General features: G+C 35.6%; 2 pseudogenes; both read right to left on the bottom strand.

Moving 5' to 3' along the window:
* Positions 1 to 332: 332 nt before the first annotated feature.
* Positions 333 to 6,009, bottom strand: LOC133180241 (uncharacterized; annotated as a pseudogene).
* Positions 6,010 to 6,910: 901 nt separating this feature from the next.
* On the bottom strand, positions 6,911 to 27,134 carry LOC133180205 (uncharacterized; annotated as a pseudogene).
* Positions 27,135 to 27,465: the final 331 nt, after the last annotated feature.

The raw sequence follows: 27,465 nt of genomic DNA, 5'->3' as shown, positions 1-27,465 counted from the left end.
GACCTTTGACATCCTTAAATATTTGTAATTCAACTAATGTCGACTATGACTAAAAAGGAATCTACATTTGAGCATGTTTACATTACATATAAGTCCCTTGTCTGATCATTGAAAACATCACCTGACCTCAAAAGAAAATTAATTTCACTCACTAGGGATTACAGTATAATATTATGTGTGATATATCAAATACGAAATCAACATTCTTTTTTTTTTGCTTTGATGTACAATTGGTACACAACAAGACACACATAATTACATGAATTTTACTTGTCAAAAAATTCAGATAATTTAGGAATAACAGTGTCCAATGTTTTCCTACAAGAAGTAACCCGAGCTTAGCCATGACTGTTTTTGCTAACAAAAATATTTCGAAGTCCATCCTCACCCTCACTCATGTGAATTTTTCGAAGATTTGCAAGACACAAACCAGACCCTGCAACATTTTCTGCTGTTGTCATCTTCATCACACCAGCTGCAATTAATGGATTTAATGATCCAATGTTTTTGGTTTTCTCTCTGTTAAATGCCAACTGATTTTTCACTGCTTCAGGTGAAAACGAAAAGTCTTTGAGATATTTATCTGTTACTTTCTCATGCTTCATGAGCCAGCCTAGTGATCTTACATCCTCAAGGGCATTGTGTGCATCATATGTTGCAGCTAGTAGGTTTCTGACAAGATTTTTAGGTCACCTGAGTAAACTCAGGTGACCTACATGTATTGCTATCCGTTTTTGTCTGTCGTCGTACGTCGGTCGTAAACTTTTGAACATTTTTAGCTTCTTCTCTGGAACCGCTCAACCAATTTCAACCAAATTTGGTATATAGCATCTATGGGTGAAGGGGAACAAAAATTGTGAATTTCATGGTCCCTGCCCCCCTGGGGCCTGAGGGGTGGGGCTAAAACCACCAAAAATAATGCAATCTTTAAAAATCTTCTTCTTTACTTCTGGACATCAAGCAGTCAAACTGTTGGCATCATTGTAATAAGCATGGAGCCCTCTACCAAAATTGTGAAATTCATGGCCCCAGGGTCAGGGGTTCTGGTGCTAGGGTAGGGCTATATAGATCATATAGTGAAAGTGCATTATTTCTTTGAAAATCTTCTTCTCTGCTCCTGGGTATTAAATAAAGTTACTAAGTACATAGTTATGATGAGCAAGAGTGCCTCTTCCAAAATTGTGGAATTCATGGCCCCAGGGTCAGGGGTCCTGTTGTTAGGGCGGGGTTCTATTGATTATATAGTGAAAATGCATTATTTCTTTGAAAATCTTCTTCTCTGCTCCTGGGTATTAAATAAAGGAACTAAGTACATAGTTATGATGAGCAAGAGTGCCTGGTCCCTGCCCCCCTGGGGCCTGAGGGGTTGGGCTAAAACCACCAAAAATAATGCAATCTTTAAAAATCTTCTTCTTTACTTCTGGACATCAAGCAGTCAAACTGTTGGCATCATTGTAATAAGCATGGAACCCTCTACCAAAATTGTGAAATTCATGGCCCCAGGGTCAGGGGTTCTGGTGTTAGGGTAGGGCTCTATAGATTATGTAAGTGAAAAAGCAGTAATTCTTTGAAAATCTTCTTCTTTGCTCCTGGGTATTAAATAAAGTAACTAAGTACATAGTTATGATGAGCAAGAGTGCCTCTTCCAAAATTGTGGAATTCATGGCCCCAGGGTCAGGGGTCCTGTTGTTAGGGCGGGGTTCTATTGATTATATAGTGAAAATGCATTATTTCTTTGAAAATCTTCTTCTCTGCTCCTGGGTATTAAATAAAGGAACTAAGTACATAGTTATGATGAGCAAGAGTGCCTGGTCCCTGCCCCCCTGGGGCCTGAGGGGTGGGGCTAAAACCACCAAAAATAATGCAATCTTTAAAAATCTTCTTCTTTACTTCTGGACATTAAGCAGTCAAACTGTTGGCATCATTGTAATAAGCATGGAGCCCTCTACCAAAATTGTGAAATTCATGGCCCCAGGGTCAGGGGTTCTGGTGTTAGGGTAGGGCTCTATAGATTATGTAAGTGAAAAAGCAGTAATTCTTTGAAAATCTTCTTCTTTGCTCCTGGGTATTAAATAAAGTAACTAAGTACATAGTTATGATGAGCAAGAGTACCTCTTCCAAAATTGTGAATTTCATAGCCCTAGGGTCAGGGGTTCTGGTGTTAGTGCAGGGCTCTATCGACTATATGGTGAAAATGCATTAATTCTTTGAAAATCTTCTCCTCTGCTCCTGTGCATTAAGGTGATAAACTAAGTACATAGTTATGAGGAGGAGGTGAACCTCTTCCAGAATTGTGAATTTCATGGCCCCAGGGTCAGGGGTTCTGGTGTTAGGGCGGGGCTCTATTGATTATATAGTGAAAATGCTTTAATTCTTTGAAAATCTTCTCAGCTCCTGGGTATTATTTAAACAAACTAAGTACATGGTTATGATGCATAAGGATGCCTTTTCAAAAATTGTGAATTTCTTGGCCCCAGGATCAGGGGTTCTGGTGTTAGGGCGGGGCTCTATTGATTATATAGTGAAAATGCATTGATTCTTTGAAAATCTTCTTCTCTGCTACTGGAGATGATTTAAACAAACTAAGTGCATGGTTATGATGCATAAGGATGCCTTTTCAAAAATTGTGAATTTCATGGCCCCAGGGTCAGGGGTTCTGGTGTTAGGGCGGGGCTCTATTGATTATATAGCGAAAATGCATTGATTCTTTGAAAATCTTCTTCTCTGCTACTGGAGATTATATAAACAAACTAAGTGCATGATTATGATAGACAAGGATGCCTCTTCCAAAATTTGTAAATATATGGCCTCAGTTTTTGGGGTTCTTGAGGAGGGGGGGGGGGGCTCTATTGATTATATATTGAAAAAGCATTAATTCTATTAATCATTAATTAATCCAGTCTGCTCCTTAGTGTTGAGCTGATAAAGAAATTGCTTAGCTATGTTGAAAATGGGAGCTTCGAACAGAATTTTTAAATCTTGTGGTCCTAGGGTCAGGGGTTCTGGCATAACGAGGGGGGGGGGGGCTTTTGATAATATAGTGGAAAAGTGTTAATTCTTTGAAGTCCACAGTTATGATGATGAGGGTAACTCTTCCAAATTTGTAAATTTCTTGACCCTTGGTCTTGGGTTCTGGTGTTAGGGTAAGGCTTTGTTGAATCTGAAGTGAAAATGCATTGTACATGTGAAATTCTTCTCTGCTTCTGGGCATATTGGAAGCAAACTGAGTAAAAGTTTAAATGATATGAGTAAGCGTATTTCTACCAGATTTTTAAATATCTGGACCATTGGTCTAAGCATTCTGGTCCTGGGCAGGGCTCTATTAATTTGTATTCTACTGAGAGAAGTTATTCCCCTTTTCCATTCACCTTTGATAATTAATCACTGTAAGTAATGTATTTGAAAGGTTAATAGAATAAGATAATTATGAAAGAATGTTTATTGTATAATTAAAAAAGTACTTTCTTAGTTTTAATAAACAGGTAGACCTGTAAGTAATAGATAAATAAAAATGAGACAAAAATAACTTATCTTATTAAAAGTTCTTCAAAGACCATAAGAGAGGTCAATGCTAGAGGTCTTAATATGGGTTTATAAATAGTACAGAAGCACTAATAGTTTTTTAATAGTCTGCATAGTGTTAAGTGGGGGACAAATTAGAACTTAATTTATGAGTTGATACTGAATACTAGACTAATTATTTTGTTGATCCTGATCTTCCTACTTCTCTTGCTTTAGGGCAACAAAGCTTCAACTATCAGTGTATTTAACTTCTAAATTGTTGTATTATACTCAGGTGACCGTTAAGGCCCTTGGGCCTCTTGTCTTGTTTGTATGAACTTTGTCCAGGAAAGATCTTTTTCAACAAAGGTAGACTGTCAACAAAGCCTATCACAACATCACATAACTCTGATACACGATCCACAGATGCAAGTGCTGTCATGAAGACAGGGAAATCGAAATTTTTGCCATTGTGAGGAATCAAGATGACTTTCTTGTAGAATTTTATTCAGTCTCTACCTCCTTCCCATTTACCATTAATACATTGGATGAAGACACGGTGATTCCACTAATTCTCTGGGCTTCCTGTGACTGTGGAATCTTAGGAAGCACATAGCAGTTGAACTCCCTCTGTGATTTGGGGGTCATGTCAGATGCCGCAATCTGTGTAATATGTGGGATCCTTCCTCCACGAACTGCAAAAAAATTTTCAAATTTAAATAATATTTACAATGATTATACAAATAGCAACATGTTTATACAATAAATATTTTAATATTCGATAATTTTATTTCTAGTATTGGTTACTTACTTAGATCAGTTGTCTCCAGATCAAAGGTAACATATGCAATTCTGTCTTGAGGAGACCTGGGAATAGGTTTAAAATATCCCTTGGATACAGGACTAGGAATTTGTTCAATATCAACATTATCCTCGTGTCCAGCACCTAAATAAATAAAGTGTAACAATAATATAAAAAATGCAAATAAATAACAATCTGTCTCTTCATATGAAAAAGTAATATTTAAAAAAATTAATTTCCATGAAAATAACTTTATAACCATGGAAAAACTAAATCTTTACATATGCCCTCAACATGTTCAATGTTCGTAATAGCATAAAAATACTATAACTCATAACTGACCAGATTGGTAAGAAACTCCCTCCAAAGCTTCCATAGCTCCTTTTGTCACTGACCTCTCCTGCTTTAGCATAAGTCTCCTCCTTTTCTGGGATGGCAGCTTTGCTTTCTCCTGTATGTAGTGTCGGTGCTTCAGCTGCTTCTCCGCATAGGCTTCTGTGTATCTTCCTGGTGATACTCCAGCTTCTGCATGTGCCTATTAAATTCATTCATGTAATCGATGAAACAGACTAGTTTACAACTGAAATGTTTAGCACAAAACAATGAATTATCAATATGAAAATGGGGGAAAAACTGATTTTATTAAGATAGCAAAATGAGATATGCATGTGCTTTTCAAGGTAGCAAAATTAATTTTCATCTTCAAATTTTTTTTCTTAAATAAACAAAAACTCACTGTAATAAACTGAACTACTAACAGTTTTCTTGGAATGGACTGTAATGTAAAAAAAACATCAGGCAACTCAAACCAACTGCAACCTGAAAGTTCAAAAGGAAAAAAAAAAGAAATAAGAACACAAAAACTTTTAACAACAAACAAAACAAAAAATCCAAATGAATGAAAAATACCTGGGAAATATACTTTCGATCCTCGTTGATAAAAGCTGATGTGGCCATCACTCGGAAATCCAAAGACTCAGAGTTTCCATAGTGCAAGGACTTTGGAGCACGTAAACTTGCTTCTCGATTGGCATGCTCACATTGTTGACTGGATCCTAAATCACAGTACTGATCCACATTTGAAATAACTGGTGCAAACAGTTTCTCAGGTTTTGTGCGCAAATCAGCATCCTTCAAAGCTGTTTGTATGGAAGGCTGCGATGTGGATACACTTCCTTAGGATTGCGTTTATACCCACAAAAGTGTGGTTTACAGCGAGAATGATCACCAAATTGATGAGGGATTAGTGCTTTTAAATTCTCTTCCATACCATCTCTGTTTCCTTGATTTTTTGCAAAGATGTACTTTAAACATTTTTGAATGTGCATAATCACTGACCTACTAAGTTTTTTTTTCTTGCAAGGAAAACATGCTTTTACCAATGTTTTTGACAATATGATTTCTGTCAAATCTTTTTTTCATGGAAATGTTCAAATCACTCTTAAGTCTTGCAATTAAAGTATTGTCACCATCACCTTCTAAATATTCAACTGGTGTACCACTTTCATTAAGTTCTTTTACCCCTTGAACTCCACCTGTACTCTCCATCATAGGTGCACTTCCTTGATGATTTTTTACACATCTGTGAGGCCGAACAGAAACGTTTGGACGATGTCTGGACCACCATTTGCAAGTTCCACATGCTCGATGTTTAACAATTGCTTTGACTACCTTTTTCCCGTAGCAAGATTTGCCCATGAAAAACGTGTGAGCTACAATGTGAAAAGGATTAATTGATTTATAAATCTTTTAAAAATGACCAAAAAATAAAGGATAAAATATCAGTACTTTTAATTTTTAGAATATTCATTTTTTATTTATTTTCATTATATTTAAGAAATACGTTATTATTATGACATGTAAGACTATCAAATCCACGCTTATGCCAGGCTGTATCAACTGCCAGAGACGTGCCACTTCTTGTGCGACAAGGAAAGATTGATGCAATATTTCTTTTCACATACTGGTTCTTCACTTGTCGACTACCTGTTTTCTTCAATGCCTTGTAGACTTTCTGCTGATTTAATGGTGTGCTGTAATTTTTTTTCCAAACACTGCAAAATAAAGCTAATGGGAAACTATAAATATTGAATTGAAAGAATAAGTTTTTTCTCATACTTATATATATAAACTAAGTACACAAAATTCAATAACAATATCATGGTATGAGAAAAATTATTATAAAATTCGGATATCTCTGACAAAATTGATGAACAATACAACAATTAATTCATTGTTGCACTACACTGTTAAATTTATATTTAGTTATTTACCAAGCAAGAGATGCAGCAGTGGACTGAAATTTGAATAAAGAACTACTCTCTCTGTTCAATTCACTATTGGCAATCTGGTCCTGGTTATCTGTGTTGGATTCATCAGGCTCATGAGGAAATGAGGCAATTCTTGAACTACAACATTATTTATCACATTTCAGATTTCAACAGCATTATTTAGCATGAATAAAAAGCACAATGCGGTATGTGCAAATGTCAATGATTAATGGGAAACACTAATCTTACATAAAAACAATGTTCGAAAATGACAAATTTGTAAAAATTATTTTGTTTACAAGTTCTTTGAAACAATCTAGACATATATAAATTAGCATCAAACAAATAAAAGCTCTGAATCAACAAACCATAAGGATGGTGATGCATCAGGCATGAGCCCAACGCCCAAGTCATTGATGACTTCTCCCATCTGCCTGGTAGCTTTAGCCATTTCTTCATGTGAAACATCCCTTTAAACATTAATACATTCTAACTGTAGCACACCACTCACATGCATAAATTTTCAAATGCATTAAAATAATTTTATAGATGAGTGTAAAATATATTTAACTTACCTCATTTCTTGTTTATATGTTTCTTTTGCAGCTCTGTCCATAGACTGTTTGGCTACCTCTTCAATTTTTTGCCCTGCTCGGCGTTCCATGGACTTTAAGTTCTTTTGATAAATGGGCTTAATATTTAGTGTTGATAAAAAATTATTCACTCTGTTTGGCCCTCCAATGATGTCAATCATGGCTATCATTAAAAAAAAAAAAATAGTTGACAATATTTCAAAATTTTAATTTATATCATGCAAATACTCTAAATATCACTAGTTGATTTATTTTAAAAAATCAATATAAAAATACTTACCCGTACCAAGCTTTGTATTTGCAACAAAACAAGGCATGCCCCTTTTCCTCTGGCGATGTGTTTTCCCGTATGGGGCAACATTCACTTGTTCACAATCAGGGTTCGTGCATTTGACATATAAATACCCCCCAGTCCTTTCTTCATGTCACCAATGATATTATATATAGTTAATGGCACGGGACCTAGTTTGCAGAACGTACACGTTTTCAAACTAGACAATAGGACATAAAATTCTACTAGGCACCGTCCCTCCCTCCATCCAAACCTATCGACATTTCTCCCCAAATTGATGTTTTCTTGAAGCGGACAGTATTGATCACTTCGTCCCGATAAATAATCGTGGTCAACTTCATATGTTGGTTTTGATTTTTTTCACACAGAAGGACCGATGTTAGTTTTTTTCCTCTCGACACCAAGAAACCTTCCTTTGGTGTCTCTCTTACGCGCCATTTTTTTCCCTTCTTTATCAACTTCCGTTTAGTGACGGTAGATAACTCGTACCGTTTTCCGAGAATTGCCGAGGTGGGAAACATCGGCTTACATCGTAACTTTTACCGGAAATGGGGTATTACACCGCTAATACCTTAAAGATCGAACCTAGAAGGGGGTCTTGATTTACAATTTTGATTTTAATTGCAACTCAACAAACTTTTTGAATGCATGCATATGTAAGATGATATTAGGAATCAACAGAAAACAAAAAATATATAAGAAGAGAACAAAATACTGATTTTTCCTTTTGCCGTACCGAGAACGAGTTGAGAATTTAATTGGAACAAGCATCATTTGTGAACATATATGAGAAATAAGTGAGATTAAAACAGACTTGAAAACCTCGAAATCACCGGTTGCTATGTTAAAAATGTAACTTCCGTTAAAAAAAGAAAGTGTTCGCATTATTAAACACAACGGTAGAAAATTAATTAAAATTCATAATATGCAAACATGACAATTATTGTTCATTTTCATACCCAACACGGCTTGCGCTTCAAACACCTTGCATGGTATCAGATAAATTCGAGGCTATCCACAGCAGCAAATATAGCGATATATCACTATAATAGTGAGATGCCACTATTTAGCGGAATTTACGTTTCTCCCCAACCTGTTTGACGAAATGAATGCAGAGAACATCAACGCAAACACACACACACACACACAAATAGGTTTCTGACTCGTGTTAAAAAGACTATTAGTTGTGTAAAAGAACTTTCCCCATATAAAGAAATCACCGTCGATGTATGTCAATTAACATCGCTATTTACATTTTGCGTTATTTCATTCCGCTTTGAACTGATTTTAACGCAAAATGAAATATTTGTTGCTTTTTAAAATATTAAACTTTTTTGTGCAATTAAGTAGAGTTATGGTATTGTTTTAGACTTTATGATATATTTGACTAGTAGAGATACGTTTCGCATTTCCTTAGTTTGTCAAACATTTGATTTTGTACGCTATACATGTAATTGCGTGACTATCATAATGTATGCTTGACTGTGGTATATGTTTGACTAGCATAGTGTACGTTTGATTATCGTGTCATATGTTTGACTATCACGATGTATGTTTGATTATTTTGTGATTTGTCTGACAAATGGTATTATGTTTGACTATGGTACGTGTTTGACTACCGTAAGATACGTTTGAGCATGTCAATTAAACAAGAGGCCCAGGGGCCTTAACGGTCACCTGAGTATAATACAACAATTTAGAGGATCCATAGAGTATAAAATGAACTGAAAGGTGAAGCTTTGTTGCCCAAAAGCAAGAAAAATAGGGTGATCAGGATCAACAAAATAATTAGTCTAGTGTTCATTAACAGTACATAAATTAGGTTCTAATCTGTTCCCCATTTATCACTCTCACCAGACAGTATATAAACAAACTTATAATCAGTGCCTCTGCACTCTTTTAATTCCTTGTTGAAATCTCTTACATTGGCCTCTCTTGGTCTTCGATGAACATTTAATAAGACAAGTTATTTTTGTCTCATTTTTATTTATCTGTTACTTACAAGTCTACCTGACCATTAAAACTATGAAAGTACTTTTTGTATTTTACAATAAAAATTCTTGCATAATTCTCTTATTCTATTAACCTTTCAAGTACATTATTTACAGTGATTAATTAACACAAGTAAATGGCAAAGGGGAACAACTCCTCTCAATAGAATACAAATTAATAGAGCCCTGGCCTGGACCAGAACACTTGATCAAGCGGTTCTGATGTTCAAAAATCTGGTAAAAATACCCTTCCTTATTAAAACTTTTACTCTTTTTGCCTCTGATATGCCCAGGTGCAGAGAAGATTTTTAAAGCATTAATGCATTTTCACTATATAATAAATAGAGCCCCGCCCTAATATCAAAACCTCTGATCCAGGGGTCATGAAATTCACGATTTTGGAAGAGGCATCCTTGCTTATCATAACTATGTATTTGTTTAAATAATACCCAGGAGAAGAGAAGAAGATTTTCAAAGAAATAATACACTTTCACTATATGATCTATATAGCCCCGCCCTAGCACCAGAACCCCTGACCCTGGGGCTATGAATTTCACTATTTCGGTAGAGTCACCCTTGCTTATCATAGCTATGTATTTAATTTGTTTAAATAATACCCAGGAGTGGAGAAGAAGATTTTCAAAGAAAAAATGCACTTTCATTATATAATCTATATAGCCCCGCCCTAGCACCAGAACCCCTGACCCTGGGGCCATGAATTTAACAATTGTGGTAGAGTCACTCTTGCTTATCATAACTATGTATTTAATTTGTTTAAATAATACCTAGGAGTAGAAAAGAAGATTTTCAAAGAAATAATGCACTTTCACTATATGATCTATATAGCCCCGCCCTAACACCAGAACCCCTGACCCTGGGGTTATGAATTTCACAATTTTGGTAGAGTCACTCTTGCTTATCATAACTATGTTTTTAATTTGTTTAAATAATACCCAGGAGTAGAGAAGAAGATTTTCAAAGAAATAATACACTTTCATTATATGACCTACATGTATATAGTCCCACCCTAGCACCGGAACCCCTGACCCTGGGGTCATGAATTTCACAATTTCGGTAGAGTCACTCTTGCTTATCATAACTATGTATTCATTTTGTTTCAATACTACCCAGGAGTACAGAGGAAGATTTTTTAAGAAATAATGCACTTTCACTATATGATCTATATAGCCCCGCCCTAGCACCAGAACCCCTGACCCTGGGGCTATGAATTTCACAATTGTGGTAGAGTCACTCTTGCTTATCATAACTATGTATTCATTTTGTTTCAATAATACCCAGGAGTAAAGAAGAAGATTTTCAAAGAAATAATGCACTTTCACTATATGATCTATATAGCCCCGCCCTAGCACCAGAACCCCTGACCCTGGGGCCATAAATTTCACAATTTTGGTAGAGGGCTCAATGCTTATTACAATCATGCCAACAGTTTGACTGCTTGATGTCCAGGAGTAAAGAAGAAGATTTTTAAAGATTGCATTAATTTTGATGGTTTTGGCCCCACCCCTCAGGCCCCAGGGGGGCAGGGGCCACGAATTTCACAATTTTTGTTCCCCTTCACCCATAGATGCTATATGCCAAAATTGGTTGAAATTGGTTTGCTGGTTCCAGAGAAGAAGCTGAAAATGTTCAAAAGTTTACGAACGACGAACGACGCACGACGACGGACGAAAAGAGATAGCAATAGGTCACCTGAGTGACTCAGGTGACCTAAAAAGCAGAACAAATCAAGCAGTTTGCTTCCTTTTAATAATTTTGCCACATGTTTTTGGACGCCACCTATTGCCAGTGGAAGGCAGGAAATTTAGATTAGCACTCGGCATCGCTTCTAGCCACTGAGCAGTGACGAATCTCTTTTGTCAAACACCTAATGGTGGCTTGTAGCCACTGAGCAGTGACGAATCTCTTTTGTCAAATACCTAATGCAAAAGATACCTCGGTTTTTAAAATCTATTCCAAAGGACCAGTCTCATTTTCCCGCACTGAGTTTCGAATCAAATCAAGAAGACTAGTCTCCTATGACTTTTGGGCGTAATACGCTAACCACTGTAATGCACCTTGCTGGAGCCTGGATTAACTTAAAAGTGAACAAAGCCATTTCAATATACTTTGCACAAAGATTGTTTAAGACCTGAAATTGTGTTACAACCCTGTACAATGGTTATTTAGGGAAAAAGGTCACTTGGTTAGGAATGTAAAATTCATCTCCATAATATATATTTATCATGAAATAGATTTAAAATATAATTATTACTCATAAAGTTCCCTTATGATCATGCTCATCATGACCATAAACAAAGGCCAGTTAAACATAGTCAAAGAGGGAAGAAGAGTCCTATTTTGGAGATATTAGAATTATTATAGGATAAACCGTTCTTTTTCAGAATTTATCGATGTGTAAACACATGCGTTTGTACTCACAAACTGAATAAAAGTGAGAAGCGCCTTATGTAAAGTTTGTGAGTACAAAGGCATGAGTTTATACATCGATAAATTCTGGAAGAAGAGCGTTTAGTTCTTATAAGGCCATTCCAAGTTTTTTTCTATGTTTAGTGTCCACTCATCTTTCAAAAACCTACCTATCTATTCGCAAAACACACACAGACCAAAAAAAAAGGCTTCATAATAATAAAAGTAACGTCAATCAAATGATTTGATTTCAACAAATTAAATTTTATCTCCTTTCTATATCTATACTTTAACAAAATCAAGGTACTTAATGCTTAAAATATACCAAGTATGAACAATTGTAGACAGATCATTACAGGAAAGGATAGAATTCAAAGATATCGACCAGAACAATCAACTTCGGGTCTCCTGAATTTGTTTGATTTTTTCTGATATTGGGTTCAAAAACCAAGGCGCACGCGGACGCTAAACATAGAAAAAAAAATTGGAATGGCCTAATTCCTATTACAAATTTCTAAAATTATTTCTCTTTGAAGCCTCCATACAATCCGTTATTTCTGTACAGCGTAGGAATACTTTATGCCGCGATGTGGAAATGAAACGTAATCGAGATGAACATCGATAAAGTTCAACTTTTATTGTCAAAACATTCAATAAAATAAACTTATAAAAACTCTTCGAATATTGTTTAAGTCAACAAATATCGTAAATACATGTAGACTCCAGAAGAATTCGTCCTTGCCCATGTTGACATTAACAACAAATGCTCTAAGACGAGAGCAGCATACTGACGACACTTTTGATTTGCTCGGGTTTGTTCAAAGACCGGACAGAATATAGGATGTAGAAATATGAATTTGATGTAATAAGGCAAGAGCCTGAGGTACTTTCTCTTTCCTATCAGCACCACCGAGAACTGAGCCGATAAGGGAAGAGCCTGAGGTACGTTTCTCTTTCCTATCAGCGCCACCGAGAACTGAGCCGATTTGATTAGTATTGGGAAGGACGATAATATGACATCGACATTTATTTAAGTTTCTGTAATCGTTTACCTAAAACAGACTAGAAGTAACTTTTAAATTTTTTACAATAAAAGCTAGGTCAAGAAAGTAGTTCTGATTGAGAGATTTATCGATGTGTAAACTTGTTCTTGAATTTGTTCTAGTCCAATCAAAACACAGGAGATAATAAATAAAATTAAGATTAGAATTATAACAGTTTAAAACTTAAATAATATAGATAATCACAGTTAATTATAGTATTTTTCCTTTTAATAAAGGACCCGTCATGGTAGCCTAGTGGTAGGGCGCTCGCTTCGTGATCGGGAGGCCTGGGTTCGCCGCGCTGCGTCAAACTAAGACGTAAACATAGGTATTGACTGTTCCTTCCGGCACTAGAAGTGAAAGTCACTGGTGTTTCGAATGAAAACTTAAAAATAGCACGATAGTCCCGTGGCAGGAGAAGGAACCCTCACTGAGTGCCGAATATAAGGCTAAATTTAAAACCCTTCAACGACATACGGTGAAGTCTCTACATGAATGAATGGGAAATTAAACAACATACATTCAATCTTAGGAGAAAGGGGTAGGAGGGTGTTACAATCTTCTCACATTACATAACTAAGAGAAGCAGCTGACCAGAAGATTTTATACACTATGAATTAATTCGTCCGAATAAAAGCCTTGAGTGAGCTTTTGTTAAAACTGTTGTTCGTTGTTTGTACATGTATGCCTTTTACATGTAACTTGTCACATTTTTATTTCTGCAGAACCGCTGGACAAATCAAATTTACCACCGCGCATTTCGGTGAAAAGATGGTTCAAGTTTGTCAGTTGCAAATGAAGACGATATTAATTATCCGGGTCAAATGAAGGATATGGTGTACGGGGGTTTCAGAGGTGTTTACCATATTCTGAAATTTTAAGCTATTTAAATGGTTTCTGTCCGTAATTTGAGATTTTCATCCGTATAATTTAGTTTTTGCAATATATGTACTTTGTCTTAATTTTCTAATGTACATTTAATTACTTTAAGGTAACAAATATTTTTAATTATCATGTTAATATCCCTTTTGGTCAGCTGTATCATAAAAATGACAAGTAATTCAGGATTTTAAGTATATCCCTATCTTTGTTAAAGAATAAATACGGCATAAAAAGTATCATGCATATTCAGGTGACAGTTAAGTAGCTTAGGCATCTTCTATACTTTTAAGTTATGATTATGCATGAGAAAAAATGATCTCCAGGAACCGGTGAAAATATATATTCAAAAATTGTCTTTTTTCAGGTCTATTTACACTAAGCCGTCTTGATTTCGTCCCCTGATTGTTGTCGTCGGCTGCAGAGCAAAGCGACACTTAGGGAACATTTTACCCGGCCAAGACCTGTCTGTCCGACCGTTTGTCATACCATTTATCTTAAGAGTTGTGAGAGGAATAGATTTGAATAGAATCAACATTTTGCACACGTATTGCTTGGCACTCTGGCTTTTGTAAAACACTATTACCGACCTCATGACCTCTTAAGGTGACCTTTGACCTACTTTTCAAAATAGCTCATTTTCTCGATATACAATATATCCTTGACACCTAATAGTAAATCTATGCTGCCTAGCATGTGAACTGTTTGCCATCAAAACATTACGCAAAATACCAGCGTTACAGTCCACTTAACGTTGACTTTGACCTATTTTGCAAAAATAATTCGGATGGTTAATTTGTCTTCCTGATTTTGAGAGGCAGGGCTTTACAAATTACATTTTGAGCTTATGGCACTGTACTTTGAAACTATGCTATACAGTTACCACACAAAATGAAAGAATGAGTGCACTTAAGTATGTCATTTGAAACTTTTCGGCTATCCATTTTAAGATTTGAATTACAATAAATCGCTAAATTAATCTATGATTATTGTGCATGCATTTATGCCTTTAATTTTTTATCAAACATATTTCTATAATTAAAGACAAAGTCATTGAAAAGAACATGTGTAAGCCTTAAATTCTGGAAATTTGAACTAGAATTTAATGTATCCGGAAATAGGCGGAGACATTTAAATTGCATGGAAGTGGAATGTAAACATTAGCACATGATTTTTCCGTATTCAGATTCTACATTACGAATTTAAATGGAGAAGAGAGAGATTGTGGAGTTTCGTGTTGCACAAATAATAAGATTCTAGTGTTTAGGCCTGGAATGTATCTACAGATGCCTGCAGACCATAATACAGAGGCGACAAGAGCACAGCTATACCTAGTAATCGTGCACCTGATTTGCACTGACAATACCAGAATTTCCTTCAAAATACCCCTAACGAAAAAATAGTATAGTAAAAGAAGAATATATAATCTGAAGAACCTTAATAAAATTTTCGCAAAAATCTTCAATATCTTTAAGTTGGAAGTCGATAGACACAATTAAGGAACTTCCAATGACAGACACAATGAAAGCGTATCGAACAGTGGAATGTCACGTGAGTAAAGTGATTATAATATCAATAGGGTCAATATTAGTTGACACTCGGGGACCTGTTAATTTAGTAGCTAACTCGACAGTAGTTTGGATACTTTTTCAAAAACTTACATATGAGCCGCAAATTGTCCAACATTGTCCTTTGAATATGTATAAGTTTTAAGTCAAAATACACATTCTGTGCAAATGAGACGAATGGACAAGTTGCGGCTCGATGTAAACAATGTCTTTGAAAACTGGTATGCATATGATTTTCAATAGAAATGTGACAAAATCGCTAGACCCCCATCGCAAACGCCACTGTCGCTCGGCATTATTTAATACTTTCATGTGATATAATATATCAAACCCTGCTCTTAAGACATTGTTTAATAACTCTGATACAAAAAATTAAGGAACTTCGGAAATTGATTTTTCTCAAAGCAACGGGACCCAACTCTCATTGCTTAAGTGCACTGATCCTTTAAATACTATGATCTATACATCGGTAACGGTATACCGAAAGGATCGTTGTCAATTGTAGAAAAGAAATCTCTTTTTGTGGATGGTTGAATAGAACCCTTTATTATGAAATGAAAAATAGATAATTCTAATTATTTTAATTTCATTATTCACTTTAGCTTTGTCGCCCGCGTGGCGCAGCGGTTACAGCGTCTGCTCTAGAGTCGCAGAGTAAGGAGTTGATCCTTATACGTCGCGGGTTCGAATCCCACTGCCAGACCGGTCCTTCTGATGAGACCGTATAAACCGAGGTCCCGTGTCGCAGAAGGTGCTGACACGAAAAAGATCTCTCACTGCTCAGTGGCCCTGAGTGCCGATTATAGGTCAGAATTTGTAGCCCTCCACCGGCAAGTGGCGTCTCCATATGAGTGAAAAAGGTCTCGAGAGGGACGTTAAACAACAAAGAAACAATGAACACTTAAGCTTTAAGGGTTTGGGAATCATAATTCTATTTCACTGTCAGATTGTAAATGATAAATGCTCTTCTGTCGGTCTTGCTCTTAATGGATTAAGGTCAACGTTTTTCAAATGCGGGTAGGGGCCAACCTCAAAGGAAATTAACAAGCAGCCATAAAAAAGAAAACTAAACCGGTAAAACTTCAAAAAATCCTACTTCCTGGGGAGAGTCTTTCTTCTACTTTTTGGTATATTTTTTAATGTGTACTTTGCCAGTAGTCGACAGTACAGCAACATAAACTGGGGAGGGGGGAAGCGTTTCTAAATGAAAATTTTGAACGAAAAAAAAAACTATTCTCACAAAAGTGCCCCCCACCCCCTTTGCGTGCTACGGTCCTGCGGATTTTTTTCCCTGCTATAATGCAAGTAAAAAAGCCTTAGATTTATTTTATTCTTTAATGATGCTTTTAAACAGGCTACACATGCGTTCCTTGGAACACTTTGTAATACAGCGCCGGTCACTTTGTCTTGTTATACCCCCTCTCCTTCGGAGGGGGGTATACTGTTTTACCCTTGTGTGTCTGTCGGTCCATCTGTGTTTCTAGCTGTCTGTCTGTCCGTGAAAAATTTTGGTCGCAGTTTTCTCAGCAACTACTCATTGCAGATGCTTGAAATTTTAACACATTCTTTGTTTAGGCATGCCATATGGTGGGATTCATTTTGTTTTACAATTCCGATGTCAACTTCCTGTTTATCCGTGCGTGTGTCTGTAACATACATAACAAATTTTGGTCGCAGTTTTCTCAGCAACTACGAACACTCATCGCAGATGCTTGAAATTTTAGCTCCCTCTTTCTTTAGGCATGCCATATGGTTGGATTAATTTTTGTACGAATCCGATGTCAACTTCCTGTTGATCCGTGCCGCTGTCCGTAGTGAACATAACAAATTTTGGTCGCAGCTTTCTCGGCAACTACTCATAGCAGATGCTTGAAATTTTAGCACACCTTTTGTTTAGGCATGTCATATGGTGGGATTCATTTTTGTTCAAATCTAATGTCAACTTCCTGCTTATCCGTTTGTCTGTCCGTACCTTACATAACAAATTTTGGTCGCAGTTTTCTCAGCAACTACTCATACATAGCAGATGCTTGAAATTTTAGCACACCTTTTGTTTAGGCATGCCATATGGTGGGATTCATTTTTGTTCGAATCTGATGTCTACTTCCTGTTTATCCGTGTGTCTGTCCGTACCTTAAATAACAAATTTTGGTCGCAGTTTTCTCAGCAACTACTCATCGCAGATGCTTGAAATTTTAGCACAACCTTTATTTAGGCATGTTATATGTTGGAATTCGTTTTTGTACAAATCCGATTTCAATTTCCTGATTAACACTGTGTCCGTCCATAACTGAACTTGTGTATTCACATCAGAGCGGGGGTATTATTAGTGAGCACTGGCTCACAGACTTGTTAATACCAGGACGTTCATGTCTCTCTTTCTTGGTTGTAGCGCAATGTACGAAAACGATTACGTGGGAATGTTCCATTTGGACAGGGGGAACTGATTTAGGTAGTGAAGGCTCATTTTTCTGGAATGGGAGCAGGAACTATTTGGAATATACTAACTGGGAGGAAGGAGAGCCAAATAACTATCGAAACAATGAGCACTGTCTTGCAATCCATTTCCCCAGGAGAGGCTGGATTGATCACGACTGTGTCAAGCAAAAACCCTATCTCTGCGAAAAAACATTATAACTTTTTTTCAAAGCTATATGGAAGATGAATTTGAGTTTTGAAGCAAATGTGCGTAGTTTGTTTCTGTTTGTTTTGAAAGATCTTGATAAAAAGTAAAATTAGATTATGGACATGCAGAATTCTCTTTATTTATTAGTTATTTACTTTGAAAACTGGAAAACAGGTCAAATAGCGATTCGCCGATATATGGCTGAAATACTACTGAAGCGGTGTCCTCTTGTTTCTCAATGAAAATGGAATACTTAATTTTTCATATCTAGTGATTGATCCATGTTTAAATTACTTTGAAGATGTCCCAAAAACATTTCTATTTAAATTATTTCAACATTTTTTTAAAAAATTTTTTCTAACTACGAGTACTCAAAAGTTGATATTAAAAATGATGCTGGAGTTCCTCCTTCACGATATCTAAGTAGTATTAAGAGACCAGGTCATCCAATTACAATCGAATGGAATTCCCATGACACTAATTGTCCTTCATTAGCTGATCAGGTTTTATAATTCTATGAATTTATTAAAAAATTTCTACATGAGAAGAAAACCCTGTGCCCTTCAACTCAACATTTAGATATAAAACCGACAATTCCCAATAAACAATAGTTATTACATTATGATATGTCGATTATATGTATCCAACTGAACTGAAAATAAAAGATACCACAGGGTCTGCCACATCTGTTTTATATTTGGATTTTTAACTGACTAAAGACGAAAATGATTTACAAATAACAAAACTGTATAAAAACAGAATGACCAGCTTTTCCAACTTGTTTAATTTATGTAGTAATATTCCAACATCACTTGCATGTGGTATTTGTGTCTCCCAACTGATGAGATTGGCAAGAGCATACTCTGAGTACAATCGATTTTTTGGACCGATGTAAACTACTGACAAGTTGATGTTACAAGGATTTTAACAACCCCGTTTAAAGTCTGCCTATCGCAAATTATGCATTAGGACCTTGTTTGTAATACAACCTACAAGTATCATTTGGTCCTACACTCTTTAACATGTTTCATACCATTTGTTAGGTCATTGCTTTTATACGAAATTTGACCACGAAGTACTCCGTATACCTGATCAATACAAAGGGCTCACGGTCAGTGTACCGATCGACAGAAGATGCTTACTCCTCCAAGGCACCTGATCCCAACTCTGGTGTTTCCATGGGTCCGTGTTTTTGCCCTGCTCACGATTTTTAGCTCTACTGGTCAGAGACCAAAGAGCTTATGCGATAATAAGGTGACCCTCTGTCTGTCCGTCCGTCTGTAAACAATTTTTCAAAACGCTTCTCCTACAGTTTTGGATCGATTTCAATATAACTTGGCACTTAAGTAGACTACACATAAAATACATAATTCTGTGTATCGGTTTTTGATTTCAATGAACGGTGTTGTTATGGTTACTAAAAATTGAAATTTCGGGAAAATACATTCAAAACGCTACTCCTCCTACAGTTTTGGTCTGATTTTTTCAATATAAATTTCACTGTGTTGCCATGGTAACAAAAACTAGAAATTTCTTTGAAAAACTTTCAAAACGCTAATCATCCTTCAGTTTTTATCTAACTTTAATATAACTTGTCTCTAAGTAGACTACACTTAGATATATAATTATGTAAATCGGGTTTTCATTTTGATTAACAGTGTTGCCACGGATACTAAAAATGGAAAATTCTGTAAAATACTTTCAAAACCCAAATCCTCGTACAGTTTTGGTATGACTTCAGTATAACTTGGCATACAAGTAGACTACTCTAAGATACATAATTGTATGTATCAGTTTTTGATTGCGATGAATGGTTTTGCCATGGTTACTAAAATTGAATTTTTCTTGAAATACTTTCAAAATGCTACTCCTTCTACAGTTTTGGTCTGATTTCAATATAACATGACACACTAGATACATAACTGTCTTTATTGTTTTTGATTTTGTTGAATAATGTTGCCATAGCTACTAAAATGGAGATTTCTGTACAATCTGCAAAAGGCTTCTTCTACAGTTTTAGATTGATTGCAATAAATCTTGCCACAAAAAGAAACTTACCTAAGGATCATTATTCTATTTATTGCTGTTCAAGTCCAAGTGCTTCTTTTATCTTTCCTTTGTTAGAAGTACAAACGAGTAGAGCTTACAGTCTCGGCAGACTTCTGGGATTGTTAACAGGCTTAGGATTTATAAGATTTATCACAGCTCGTTACACTGTAGCTTCAACTTTTACATACATTGATGTGCATTGTGTGCATATTTCTTGCATTCAGGCTTGCTGTGAGATTGTAGGGTATGGGGAATTTGTTAACAAGAAGTATATGTATATGAATTATGCATGCATTTGTTTGTTGAATGAGATATTGCTAAATCAGAAATTTAAATGTTTTTGAAAAGCCCTTGGTCATATCTGGCTTCGTCGCAATCGGTCTTGTGTTCCTAGTTTTGCAGCATTTGCTACCAAAAACCTATGAACTAAAGCCATTGTTCGCATTCAAATGGAAATACACGAAGGAAACTTGAAAGTCATGTTTAATTTACGATCTAATTAATAAAAGATTTTCTAAAAAGTGGGATTTTTTTCTATAATTAAAAAACGTTGTTAATAGCAACCATTTCGATAACTCTCGTCCCCCTTAGACGAATAATGAAATTCGTTGATATGTTTCTTTTACACTGTAATTTTAGTGCGGTATGATAAATAGTCATTACTTGTTAAGTTTCCCCAAGTTGTGCTGAATTGTGCACCTTTGTTTTAAACAACTTTTTTCAGATGGATTGTCAGCAGTATTATCAATTCTTTTGCTGACAATTGTCAATCAAGCACATGGATTATTGTTTTTCATTCATATTCTTGGTAATCAGTACAATCCTCCGCTTTATATTTTGCTTCTCTTCTAAAATCAAAGTGTGGTAAATAGTTTAAGAGCAATTCTTTGCAACCACTGAAATATTTTTTGACATGCGTGGTCACAAATGAAACCTTGCTCATCATTATAGTTTGACACCAAAACATAAAGCAATCAAACCTTTTTTGCTGTATTTTGCTTGTCATTGAAACAGATACAAAAAATCAAAAACTGAAATATTCATCTACTATCTACTTTGATTTTAAATGAACCCTAATAAGAACTGAAAAAAAAAATTAAATTCGCCATTTTGAAAACAAAGATAAAAAGCTACTATGTATCTTTTAGAATATATCTTTAAGTAACCATGACTTCATTTGACGTACATTTTATATGCTGATAAAAATCCCATGTTTTACTAATTAGGCCATCTTTAAAAAAAATGTTTGTTTGCCCTCTCCCGACCGACTGGGTAAAAATGGCCCGACTTAGAGAACTGTAGGAGAAGTAGCATTTTGAAAAAAAAAAATGTTTACAGACAGACGGACGGACACCTTACTATCGCATAAGCTCTTCTGGTCTCTGACCAGTGTAGCTAATAAGAACAAAAAAATATATCGTTTCCTGGAGGTTAAAAAGTTTTGAATCGGGCAATTTTTGGCCAATCGGTCGAGAGAGGGAATACAATTATATTTTTAAGAAGGCTTCATATAACTTTTTTTTTATTTTACATATGTCTACAATTAATGTTCTAAAATTAAAAAATTAAACGAGAGTTACCTTGGTTATTGTGAAGTTTGAGATTCTATAAGGATATAGAATCAATGGAGGGATCACGTGAGATTGTACTGCGCATGTGCGGATTCAGGATTTAAAGCGCAATTTTTTTTGTTACATCATTTACACACATGTATACATCATACACCAGTGTAAATGAAATTTAACCACTCTTTCGTGTAATTACTTTCCTTTCATATACAGGGTGGATGGATGACACATGATCTCTTCACTGATTCTATTTCCTCTTAGAATCTCAGTCAATCTTCACGTTAATCAAGTAAGTATCGTTTATTTTTTTAATTCTATTTCGTAAATATCAATTACAAGACCACGTGGGATTTTAAAGAATCAAAACTTTTTTTTTTCTTCGAACACCCACAATTTATTCAGTCGTAACACCATTCAGAAAATAAATCTCTATTAGCTGATACAATTGGTTTATTATACAACTTTGCAAAAGTTCTCTCATTGGTCCATCCAACCTTACTCAAAATTTCATGAACAGGCACAGATTTTAAATACGCCTTTGAAACTTGCCGCACGAACACTGTGCGGAGAAAACACACTGGTATCAATGTCAGAACGCAACAGTACATCTCAAACGACAATGTGTCTTTAAATGCAGCATTATGAGGCCTTACATATGAAATTAATAAAGCATCATCATTAATGATACGCAAATGGGAAGTTCTTTTCAAATATTCAACAAGAACAGTACAAATATATAGTCTCCTGTCTGCTGGATAGGCTTTAAGAACAATATTTGGCCTTCGAAACCCTGGTCTAGAAGTCTTTAACAAAGTGTCAAATTTAAATACAAATGAAGATTTCTTCTGCATACAACTCAATTTTAAGGCATGAACAGTCTTTATTCTAGCAGCACAAATTAAACAGATAAGCATACAGAGTTTACAAGTAGGATCTTTCAAACTGAAATATTTCACAGGTCAGTCATTCTACGATAAATGGACCAATTTAGAGTAAAAAACATGAAAAAAATAATTGCTTCAAATAGCAAAATGAACATCATAATTCTCTAAAGGACCTATCAGTGAACTTGAAAACAAAAAATTGTCCACAAATCTGGCATCGTTAACTTTTTACAACAATTTCAAGATACCATTGATTTTAAGGTAATGTTACGGAGGTTAATGCTTGATAAAGCCTTATTATTTTTTTTAAATAAAGCTGAATTTGACCAATTTTTCGTTTCTGATGTTCAGTAAAGAACGCTAAAGTATGATTCATGAAGTCTCGCATGAATCCGAATTTAAATTAAATTTTCGGGAAAAATATCGTTACGGAAGTTAATCGTTACGGAAGTTAATTCCCAGCAATAAAAGTTAAAATTCTCTTCAATAGTTAAAATCAAAGTTTGTTTTAGGATATTAAACAAAAGTATGAAGCATTTCGCTCCCAAAATAATCAAAAATTTTATACCTTAAATGCAAAAACTTTCCTGAATTACCGTTACGGAAGTTAAATTTTTAAGAGAGACAACTGTTTTTGTCTAATTCATTTTGTTATGTCGAAAATGTAATCGTGTAAAATAGCTGACTCGCAACTAGCTAGAATCGATGATATAAGGTTCCGTGGTCACTTTCAGATAAGTTTCAGTTCTTTTTGAAGTCTGCATTCTATGCGTGAAATTCAAAACAAAATCGTTACGGAAGTTAATCGATTTTAAGCGACATGCTTGTAAATTCGCATGAAAGGAGATCTTTGCATTTCTTTGCAAGAAGTGGTTTGATTGCTTTTTATATAGGATAAAAGACATTTTTAACATTCATTGCACTCTAGTCGGAACGATTTTACGGCTGAAAATTTCATCTTGAAATTTGTGTATAAATGAAGCGACATTAAGATTTGCAGTGGAATACGTTTTTCAACATTACAATATGTTCATATCAAAACTTTAACTGCATATATATCGGTGAGTATTTACAAAACCATGTGTGTATTTTAAGTCTTAGAGTTGAAATCGACCTTTAAATTTATAATTAAGATATTACAACGGTAAATTTGCAAGCGACATAAAAAATTCTTAATTGGTCATGTTTTTGTAGAATGACTGAGGTGACATTTTTCTAAGGAAACGTAAAACAATCATAACATCCCACACAAAATCATGTCTAGGAGCAGGAGGCCTCAAATTAAAGACCCCTTTCAAAAAGCGAATAATAACAGGGTGAGTACATCAATAACAAAACATAATGCAGACGATGCTCTGGCTGTATTGAGAGCACTATAACCTCAGTTATTATGGTACATCATAGTCAAAAATTTTATAACCTGATTTAAAGACATTTGAAATTGATTAATTTTCCTTTCACAACAGAAAGAAACCCATCTTCTGTGTAAAATCTTGCACTGTTTCTTTGCACTGCCTCTCCAAGACGCCATGGGGATATTTGTAGCGTCAGACGAAAAGTCCGAGTTTTTGAAATGTCTCCCGACAATCGACATGCCATCATCACAATGGATTTTCTGTATGGATGACGTTCTTTGGAATGTACAAGATGAGTAGATCCTCGAGTTGAGGCAAGATTCATGGGTGTTCTATCAGCAGTTCCAGAACTTTATTGTACCACAAACGAGTCGTCCAGACTGGCACCACCATAATGCATTCTGTTCTTTCTTCCATGATCTTCTTGCAAATACCTCCCTACCAAGCTAAAAGGAGGAAAAATGAAACTTAAATATTTGCTCCAATCAACAGTAAATGCAACAACTAAACTTGCATTGGGGTCAGACTTCCAAGAACAATAAGTATCGACTCTTGCATTAAGTCTATTTGGAAACAAATCAATGTTTGGCATTCCAAATAAAATAGTAACATTATTAAACACATCAGTATTTAGTTTCCATTCAGTTTGATTTTCAAACGCTCTAGATTTACGATCTGTAACAACATTATCTACTCGAGGTATGTGAGCGGCCAATATCCAGATGTTCCTGTCAATGTATCAAGACCAGATCTGACTTGCTATTTTATTTCATAAATGGGAGTGAACACCGCCCATATTATTTATGTAAATAACAGCAGTGACATTATCCAACATAACTTTGATTGACTCATGATGTTGGTCTTTGAAAAAAGATTTCGGTGCATAAAAACACGCAAGAAGTTCTAAAGCATTGATGTGATAAGACTGTTCCTAAACTTCAACATTTATAGACCAATGACGTATATGTCTACAAGCTAGGTGAACATTTTTATCCACCATAACAAGTTGTCTTTCATTTCATCACTTATACACATTGTACAATCAACCTTTCCATAAGAGCATTTAAGGGCCTCATTTTTTTTTCCTTTTCAAGGGATCTATAATGCATGGGCCCAAATTCAATGGCTGAAAAACAGAAAATCATCAAACCAATAACTGATGCTACATTTCTGATTAATGCCTCAGGTTTGTTGTGCAATTTCTGCCATTCATTAAGAATATTTTATTTATTTTATTTTCTCTTATCTGTTAATGTAACAGTCATGTTAACTGAATCGATAGCATTGCCAAGAAAAGCAATTTTTCGTGTTGGTTTTAAGACTGATTTTTCATAATTCTCAAAAAATCCCAGTTTTTCAACCAATGTGATCATTGCAATTGAACCCTTGCTACATTCCTGTATAGTGTCTCCTACCAAAAGAGAGTCATCTATGTATCCCGCATTCACATGACCTAATCTTCGTAATGTAGCATATACAGGCTTCATGATTTGTGTAAACAATCTAGGAGCACTAGATAAACCTTGAGGTAAGGAAGTGAATAGAAACAATTTATTTGCCCAGGAAAACTGCAAGAAATTTTTGTGTTCCATAGCTACAGGTATGGAGTAATAAGCATTCTTAAGATTCACTGATGCCATAAAGCAAAAAGGGGTTATATAAATCTGTCCATCTTAAAATGATGGTACTTAATAAACTGATTCAACTCTTTCAAATTCAAAATCATTCTAAATTCCCCATAGCGTTCCGGTCTAAGAAAAATAGTCGAAGCAAATCCAACACTGTGTGTTTTAATTTCTTTAATAACCTCCATTTCCATAAGTTTGCTAATCTCTTTCTTAATGTATGAACATTCTTTCTCATTAAACTTTATTTGATGAGGAAGAGAAGTTTGGACTATTATAGAGTCATTTTCATACTCTAAATGACAATGTTGGACAATATCAAGAATGCTTTTATCAAAAGTGAGTTTTTCCCATTCAGAAATAAATTGTTTCAACCTTCCAGCTACAAAAATTCGATTTTCTTGAATAAATTTTTTGACTTACCTGAAAGTCTACTTGCTGATGTTGGGTCGAAAGCTCCCTCGACGACCTTTGAAGTTTTTTGGGCTATTGTATCCTGAGTAACCTTTGGCCTGTCCTTGTATGGACCGAATTTGAAAAATGGGTCTTACCAATTTAATTTTGTTAGAGAAACCTTTGTCAGACCTTTGCTGCATAGGAAAACTGCTTAGTTTGTTACTGATGAGACTACAGTCACCTATTTCTTTCACAGTTTTAGGGACATCATCCCCAAAAAGATAGGATGTATATTTCACATTATGTGAACACAAATGGGAATACTCCCCTTTCATGATTGTTTTCATAAGTTCCCTACGAATCATGTTGATTTGATAATTTAGACTGGCCCAGCAAAACTAAAGCGTCCATGCTTTTATCCATCAAGCCAAAAACACATGGGTCATCGAGCTAAGCAATTTTGTCACAAACTTTTACCATAGTGGTAGCTGCTTTAACCACAGAAGACTCCACATTTTGTAGTTTCTTGTCAACTGTACGAGTATGGGGTTGTAGGAATCCCCATACTTACTGGTTTGTTTTTACTGTAACTAGACTTTCACAATTATCTGGTCTTGCATTCACCGAGTCTTTCGTAAGTTCAGTGTATCTATCATCTTCTATCCCTTGTCTAAACTAGTCATTAACACACAAAGCTAACTCTGAATTTACAGAAGTGTCACATACTTCACTGATTTTGAGATTTTCTCCCGCCGATTTAAATATATTGTCAGCACCTGACGATATCGCAGAGTCTTTATTAACAGTACTAGTATCAGCAGTATGACATGTGTCATGATCGGCGGCAATATCGTCATTAACAGTGACCACGTCACTGTCCGGAATAAGGCCATGATCGCCAAAATCGTTGTAATCTTCCGCCACTCTGAAAAGTTCATCAACACGATGACTTAAGTTATTAAAGTTCTGATCCGATTTACACTGACTTTTCTGGATCGACTTTAGAACGTTAAGCACGTCCGTGATAGATGGGTCAGAGCCACTCGGGCCTGGCGATACATTAGATCTGCGAACATCTGAGCCTCTGTCTTCATTGACAAAGCCACTGAATGCTGACTCGACACTGAGTCTGGTTTGGCGGATTTGCTTGGTTTTTTACTACCAGTGGTTTCAACTTTTCTTTTTCTGGTATCACCCGTTTTGTCCTCAGCTTTTTCTGCAGGAATAAGTGCGTTTTTCTCAGGAGACAACATGGCGTTCGTCATAATCGGAACCACGTGCGATCATCAACGTGCAACCGGAAAAAAACAAAAGTCTGCTAAAACAGACAACTAAATTTCCCAACCAAGGAAACGTGGGGAATCTTCGGAAAACCCGCGAATCAACTGATTTCCCTGGCACAAATTGCCTAATGAAATGGGACCCACTACTTTTCATGGCACGGAAACTATAGGTTGATTGATATATGTTGTTTAACGTCCCATTCGAGAATTTTTCACTCATATAGAGACGTCACCATATACCGGTGAAGGGCTTCAAATTTTGACCTTTACTCGGCACTCAGGGCCATTGAGCAGTGAGAGATCTTTATCGTGC

The sequence above is a fragment of the Saccostrea echinata genome, unplaced genomic scaffold (genome assembly GCF_033153115.1).
Source record: "Saccostrea echinata isolate AGI-Se365-2 ecotype Australia unplaced genomic scaffold, CSIRO_AGI_Sech_v1 ptg000006l, whole genome shotgun sequence".
Taxonomy (NCBI): Eukaryota; Metazoa; Mollusca; class Bivalvia; order Ostreida; family Ostreidae; genus Saccostrea; species Saccostrea echinata.
The sequence above is the reverse complement of the archived record's forward strand: the minus strand, read 5'-3'. Positions and strand labels throughout refer to the sequence as shown.